The sequence below is a fragment of the Ictidomys tridecemlineatus genome, chromosome 12 (assembly GCF_052094955.1).
Source record: "Ictidomys tridecemlineatus isolate mIctTri1 chromosome 12, mIctTri1.hap1, whole genome shotgun sequence".
NCBI lineage: Eukaryota > Metazoa > Chordata > Mammalia > Rodentia > Sciuridae > Ictidomys > Ictidomys tridecemlineatus.
Genome location: NC_135488.1, coordinates 86,446,680 through 86,454,513, shown reverse-complemented (window position 1 = coordinate 86,454,513; position 7,834 = coordinate 86,446,680). Strand labels below are relative to the sequence as shown.

The window sequence follows — 7,834 nt, the reverse complement described above, 5'->3', positions numbered from 1 at the left end:
CAGTAGGAGGTGTTTGACGGATAGTTGACCTTGCCAATTGAAGGTGGTCACTGATGCCCAATGGGAAATTAGGAACTCAGAGGCGGGGTCGGATGGGCGGGGAAAAGTAAGTACGAAGGCACCAGGGGAGCCGAGCTGGGAGGGAGAAAAGAGATTGACAGGCGTACCAGCAAATAGGGAACCGCAAAAGGACGCGCGGCGTCCCAATGGGTGGGATGTGGGGGCGGGGCTCGACAAGGGGCGGGGAAAGACGGGGTGCGGGAGGGGGTTGCAGAAGGAGCCCAGCGGCTGCTGCTCAATGGCGGAAAAGCCGCCGGTGTTCTGACCGCCTGGTCCCCCTTACAGTTGTGGGGGAGTTTCCTGCCGGCGCGGCTGGAGTCTCTGTTTCTCAGGGTTCGGTGGCTGGAAGATGCTCCAGAGAGACGAGGCTGCGGCGGAGGAGGTGGCGGCGGCCGAATCGGCAGCGGCTGTAGGGTGGAGAGAAGGTGGTGGCGGCGGCGTGAGGGGCCGGGCGGTGTAAACAGCCCCTGAGGCAGCGGAGGCGGTGGCCGAGACCCGAGGGCAAAGCGGCGGCTGAGGCAGGGTCGCGCCTCCGGTGGAAGCCTGGGCTGAGTGCAGCGGGGGCTCTGAGAGACGCCCTAGACCTCGCCTCCCTCGCCCCAGGTAAGGCCGCTGGGCGCCCGTCGGAGGGGAAAGGATCGGCTGTACAGCCGAGGCATCCGGACCGTTTTAGGGTTCCGCCAGGCTTCGGCCGAGGCCTCCGCCGCGGAGGTTGGGGAGCGGAACGCCAGGCCGGGCTTCTGGGTAGGCCCCTTCCCCGGCCGCCGCCTCCGCTCGTGGCTGAGGCTGGAAGAGGTGCGGTGAGGGAAGAGTTTGCTCCAACGCCTGGAAGTCAGTTGCTTTCCCTTCTGTGCTTCTGTCTACTAGCATCTCTCTCGAGCGCACTGGGGCTCCCCGGGACTGTGGCTCTTCCCTTCTTAGTGCATGCCTTATTTGAAAACACTACCTTTCCCTATTTGTTTCCTCTTAAGCTTTTGCCCTGCTCTGCGCTCTGCTTCACTTCCTCCCTAAATCATTTTTAACAGTGGAGTTCTTAATTGAAATTGCTATTGTCAGTACCCCGAATCAACCGAAGGCTCATTAAGAGTAGACTGACCAGCTTTATATGGTAGAACAGTTTTTTTTTTAATACTAAGTCTAACTTCCTTAAGAAAAGGATTGTATCATTAAGCGTAGAGTGTGAAAAATAGCACGAAAATAATTTTTTAAATGAAGGGCTTAGTGAATGTTGGAAAGTAGTTTTTTTCTTTCTTCCTTTTTTTTAAGTTGCATGACCTCTAATGTCAGTTTTAGCAGATCTAGGACGTTTGCCCATCATATTTGGCAAAAATACTTCTTAAGCATTTGATAGCAGCCCAAATTCGTCAGTATTCAAGCCCTTCTGAAACAACTTGGAAATTAAAAAAAGAAAGACATGAACAACTAGGAAGCTGTTTTGATAAAGTCATAGTTAAAGAGCTTTTAAAATAGGCTCCACATGTTTAATGTATCAAAATAAAGTTGGCAGGAGTTTTGTAAAAGGATTATTTAGGAATTTGAGTAGTCATAGTGTTATGTAGCTATTTTGGGAAAAACATTCTTTTTCTGTTAACAAACGCATACAACTACTGTGATGTGAGAATTACTGAGGTTTATTGTGGGATTAACACAGGAACTCTCTTTATTTGAGCTACTGCATGGATGGAGAAATGGTAAATTGTTCAGGAAAGACACTGTAAGTCACAGTATGTTCTAGGAGATGGGAGAAACATGCCATCAACACTGAATGTTAATAGATATTATTTCATTTACTTTTTCTATTGTGCAATAGCATAGTTCCTATTGTTGGCCTACTTTTAAATAGAGCATTTCTAAATAGTTATTATAATAGGCTTTTCCAAGTGTATAGGCATATATATTCATATTCATATACATATACATAAATATGCACACACATAAAGTTGAAGTAATAGTAACATGATAATTTTTAAAAAAATGTTTTGGTTGGCCTCCCAAATGGACAGTATGTTGTTATAGCAGAACTTTTAAAATTTAATATTTAGGATAGATTTTTCTTTAAAGGAATAATTTTTGTTTTAAGCTTCTTTTTCTCACTGCCTTGTCTTTTTTCCCCCACTTCCGTTTTTTCTTTTGCACCCAGAAAGTCTTATAACTGTTTCTGCAGTAATTCTTACATTGTGTTAGCATGAAGTAGTATCTTTTTATTTGTGCTATACCCATTAATATTTCTCCATTTTCTTGTACATTATCCTTTGGATTTGTCAATGTGGTGAATATTCTCTTAGAATTGACCAGCAGCCCTTTCAGCATCTATATTCTTATACTGGGTTTCTGATTTCTACAAAGACACTAGAAATAGGTGAGAAAGTTTTGTCAGTTTGTCTGATAGTCATGTCAGTAAATACTGATGTTAGTAAGCCACTTATTAAAATTACTACATCCCTTAAGATTACATCATCTGAAGGAATGGTGTAGTGTCTAAATAGCTGTGCTTCTAAGAATGTTGATCGAAAAGTTGTAAGATCAGAAAAAGTGCCTCTTATTGAAAGTTACAACATTTTCCTATAAGGTACATTTTTTTACGGAGTCTTTTGAATTAGACTGTGATGCTGATTGACATTTTCTCCGAAGTCTTCAAAGAACAGAATTTCCATGGTATTACTTGGTGATTATGGAAATTTATTAAAAACTGGCTGAGCCGATATGGAAGATTGCAAACATGCCCTTGTATATGGGTTGGTAAACATTTTTTTTTTTTTCTTCAGAGCTGAGCATTAAACCCAGGGCTTCACACATTCTGGGTAGTCTTTGTACCACTGAACTCCCATCCCCAGCCCTAAACATGTTAATAAAAGATACTGGGAGTGAATGATACTTTTTTCCCACCCTAATTGGTGTTAGTTATACATATAATCTGTATTTTATGGATATTTGTATATTAGATGTATTTATTTAAAAGTATTATTTAACAAGGAAAGTAGTAAAATAATATTCTAACACCACTCCTTCATCAAATTCCCTTCATAATAAAGTGGAAAAAAATTACCTTCTTAAAATACAGCACATAATATTTTACATTTTCTGTAAAGTATACCTTTCATAATTCACTGATTTTAAGGAAAACTAGTTGAAAAACAACTGATTGTATCAGGGTAATAAAAATTTTTCTTTTCTGTCTAGCATGGTGGTGCACACCTCTGATCACACCTATGGATTACAAGTTCAAAGCCAGTATGGGAAACTTAGTGAGACCTTGTCTCAAAATAAAAAATGACTAAGGTGTAGTTCAGTGCTAGAGCCTTTCCCAAGCATGCATGGGGCTGTGAGTTTGATCTCCAGTACCAGGCACAGACTTGCAAAAAGGAATTGGAGGCCAAAAAAAAAAAAAAGAAAAAGATTTTTTCAGTACAGAAAATGGAACCCAAGCTTCACACATGCTAGGCAGGTGCTCTACCACTGAACTATGACCCCAGCCCTTTTTATTTTATTTCTAGACTGGTTTCCTTAAACTGCCCAGGCTGGCCTTGAACTTGTAATCCTCCTTGCCTTAGCCTCCCAAGTAGTTGAGATTCAGGTGTGCTTTATTGTGCCTGGCTTCCTTTATTAATTTCTTTCTTTCTTTCTTTTTTTTTTAAAGAGAGAGAAAGAGAATTTTAATATTTATTTTTTAGTTTTCGGTGTACACAACATCTTTGTTTGTATGTGGTGCTAAGGATTGAACCTGGGCTGCACGCATGCCAGGCGAGCGCGCTACCGCTTGAGCCACATCCGGAGCCCCCTTTATTAATTTCTTGATAATGTTATGACATTTTCTAAAAGTGTAATCTATATACTACACACAAACACACACGCACACACTACTTCTTTTTCAGACTAAAGATTTATTTTCTCTGGGCTGGGGATGTGGCTCAAGCCGGTAGCGCGCTCGCCTGGCATGCGTGCCGCCCGGTTCGATCCTCAGCACCACATACAAACAAAGATGTTGTGTCCGCCGAGAACTAAAAAAAAAAAAATATTACAAAAAAAATTCTCTCTCTCTCTCTCTCTCTCTCTCTCTCTCTCTCTCTCTCCTCTCAAAAAAAAAAAGATTTATTTTCTCATTTTTTCGTTTTGGTGATCAAACCTAGGACCATTTGCATATTGAACAAGTGTTCTACAACTGAGCTACAGCCACAGCCCTTTTTTTTTTTGGTACTGGGGATTGAACCCAGGGCCTGCCTCTTCATGTGCTTTACCACTGAATTATCTCTCTCACCTCTTGGGGCACTTTATTTTTTCCTTTCAGTTTAATTATCGATAGACATAAATAAACACTTTGCTTCTAAATGATGATACAGAAGAATTCTCAAATAAATGATTTTCTTTTACTACATCTAGTGTGGGATCACATCTGCAATACCTTGTTATTGCTTGGCATGGTATATACTTTTTCTAATATATTCCTTGTGATAACTTATATAACTTCAAGAACTTAGTAGCTAAATCACCTGTAGTATTTTAGTGTGTTAGTTCCTATATTAGATCAACATTTAATACTTTTGTATTGTGTTGCTGGGGATCCAGCTCTTGGCCTTGCCCCCATGTGCTTTACTGCTGAGCTACATCCTCAGCCCCAACATGTCAAATAGTTAATATTAACTTGCTAAAAATAAAATGGGTTCAAAGTTTTCTTTTGGAGTGTATTGAAATATCAAGATTATATTTATTGACACCTTAATTCTTAAAAATTTTAAATTTTGAAGTTGAGAAATACCACTACTTGGAAACTTAGTTTTGCATCTTTGTAATAAAAGAAGATCCTGCCGAATATGTTTAGAGGAGAGAACATTGGAAGCTATCTATTGATTATAAGGAACTTATAGAGAAGGGACCAATTTTAGTGCTATTTAGGGAGAATAACATTTGTCTTAGGATTATGTCATTTTTGTCTGTGTAGAGTGTCCATTTCAGAATAGTTTGAAAGGTACATTGTATGATAGAAATAAGGAAAACTTTTTCTTTCATGGAAGACTATTAAAATGTGGCTAGGTTATCAGGTAAAATCAAATTTGTGGTATAAAATAAAAAAGTATATCAGTTCTGTTTGATAGGTGGTACATACCTGAGATGAAGCAGGTTTGGCAAAGGATATGTAGATTAATTAAGGGTCTGACAGATTTCAAAGCACTTTTTAAGTTTAAGAGTATTGTCATTGGTTTTTAAAACTAATTGCCTTATTTTCTTAATGGAGATATCAGGACCATTTCAGACACTTGAAAAGGGTGGTTAATAGATTTTTTTTTTTTTTAATATGGGTGATTGAATCCAGAGGTGCTTAACCACTGAGCGACATCCCCAGCCTTTTTATTTTTTATTTGGAGACAAGGTCTCCCAATGTTACGTAGGGCCTAGCTAAATTGCGGAGACTGGCAATCTTCCTATTTTAGCCTCCCAAGTCACTGGGATTATAGGCATGTATCACTGCGCCCTGCAGATGTTCTTAATAGATGTACTCATGCCAGGTGAAGTGCTACACACCTGTAATCCTAGCTCCTTTGGAGGATGAGGCAGGAGGGTTGCAAGTTCAAGGTCACCCTGGGCAATTTAGTGAGACCTTATTTTAAAATAGAAAGGGCTGAGGGTGTAGCTCAGTGGTAGAGTGAGGCTGGGTTCAATCCCTAGTACCAGGGGAAGGGGGAGTGGGTTCTTATGAGTAGGAGAATCTAGGAGTGTCTGTATTATTCATGGGTGCTTATCTGGGCAGTGTTTTCCCCCTCTTTTCTGACTAAAGCATTCACCTCTGAGGTAAAGAACTGGTATTATCTCTTAAACACAAGTGGCTCTTTGTAGTTCACTCAAAAGAGGAAATAGTTTAATTCAAAACAACTCAAAATGATAGAATATATAGATCAAGTTTAGATTTGGGAGGTTTTTTGTAACTCTTATTTACTCCAAGCTTCAACCTACTGAGATGTGAGAAATTCAGAACAGTCTAATAGTATTTATCCCCCAACTCCCCTTACTGTTGCATTCACTGTCTGTCTTTGGTATGCAAGGCACCATTTCAGGCTGAAATCTGAACAAAAGAGACAAAGTACTATCCTCAAAGACCTTAAATTTTGGTTACCAACACTTCCCCAGTTTACATTACAGCTGAGTTCCCTTTGTGACTGGTTGAGTGGTAGTAGGTACGCTTTGGAATGTATCTTTTCTACACTACATTTAAAGCTGTGATTCCTCCCCAGTAACTGGGACTCAGGTATGCCCTGCCACACCTTGCTGAACTTTACTCCTTTTAACAAAAGAAAAGGAAGAGGAATTTTTCTGAAACTGGGCAGGGGGTGAGGTGGGGGCACAAAGAAAAATCTAGAATATGTTAGGAAGAAAGGGTAAAATACTAATATATTTAAAGAAAGATATTTATTTCACATTAAAAGGGAGCCAAAATAGAGAAAAGCAGGCATGAGGCATTTGGAGGCTTCACGTTTTTCTGTTGGTTTGTTGGGGGGGGGGGGGGTTCCAGCAGCTACTCCCATACCCTTAAGAACATTTCTTCCTCTATCAAGGAAGGTTGTCCTCTTCCACTGAATGTGCGGCTTCAGGAGGGACTCACATGGAGCTGTGAGGGAGGAAGGGGACACCCACCCAGAGAGCCAAATCAACCCTGGCAATCAGTGGGGTGACAGATGTTGCAGCCAATTGACCCTCACATCCTCTATCCAATCCTTGATAGATGAATTTCTGGAAATGAGCATGAGAGAAAAGGTGGGATAATGGGAGAAGGGTGTAAAGAATTTACAGTAGATCTGGTTTAAATAACTTGGTGAGGAGGGCTGGGGTGTAGCTCAGTGGTAGAGAGTGTGAGGCCCTGAGTTCAAGCTCAAAACCAAAATAAGTAATGGCCTGGGATGTAAAATATATTTGTGTTTGAAAAGATCTTGTTGTTTCTGAAAATAACTGAGATTAGTGATTGACCAATAGTATCTGGTAATACTGCTACTGACTTGTGACTGCTACTTTTGTTCTCCAGTTGTCAATTCTGATAAAAGATGGTTGATAGAATCAATTTGTTTCTTGGTTTACTGTGCTCAGATTGTCTATTTTTCACTGCTTCTCTGAATTCTAGAGCTGTGGTATATTACTCGAGGTTATGACTTTGATTTTCCTGTAAGTTTTTGCATGAGATAGTCTTGCTGAACTTATTTTTGAAGCTAATGCTTAGTTTCAGCTTTCTGAATGTTACAGTTTGGTAAAGATGTTTCTTTGAGTTTACACTAACACTGCACACTTAAATAAGCCTGAAGTCTTTGACCTTTTTTTTTTTTTTTTTTTAAAGGTGGTACTCAGATTGAAATCAGAGGCGCCTGAGCCACATCCCCAGCCCTTTTTATTTTTTACTTTGAAACAGAGTTTCTCTAAGTTGCTTAGGACCTCATTAAGTTGCTGAGGCTGGCTTTGAACTTGAAGTAGTCCTGCCTCAGCCTCCTGAACTGCTAGGATTACAAGTGCCTACCACTGTGTCCCCCTGATCTTTGTTTTAATTCTTGATAATCTTTTACTTTCATTTGTGAGAGTTTTATGTAATTCAATTGCTGTGGTGAATCAATTGGATTTTTTTATTTTAAAGCAAATTGTTTTGTATTCATTGTAGTGCTCCAATATAAAAACTAACATAAGTTCTAGTCATGATCTAAGAGTTTTCATTTTTTGTACCCAATAAGCCTTCAGATTACTAGTTACACTTTTTTATTTTTATTTTTGGTGCTGAAGATTGAACCAAGACCTTCCAGCATAC

The 7,834-nt window shown here is 40.0% G+C and overlaps 1 protein-coding gene across 3 annotated transcripts in view; it reads left to right on the top strand.

The window, feature by feature from the left end:
• The first annotated feature begins 245 nt into the window (after positions 1-245).
• The window catches only part of Ppm1b (protein phosphatase, Mg2+/Mn2+ dependent 1B), an 80,321-nt gene continuing 72,732 nt past the window's right edge, over positions 246-7,834 (top strand). For all 3 annotated transcript variants that reach the window (XM_005324515.5, XM_078029276.1, XM_078029275.1), the window contains exon 1: positions 246-663. The gene's annotated coding sequence lies outside the window, so the exon portion shown is untranslated. The remainder of the gene's footprint in view (positions 664-7,834) is intronic.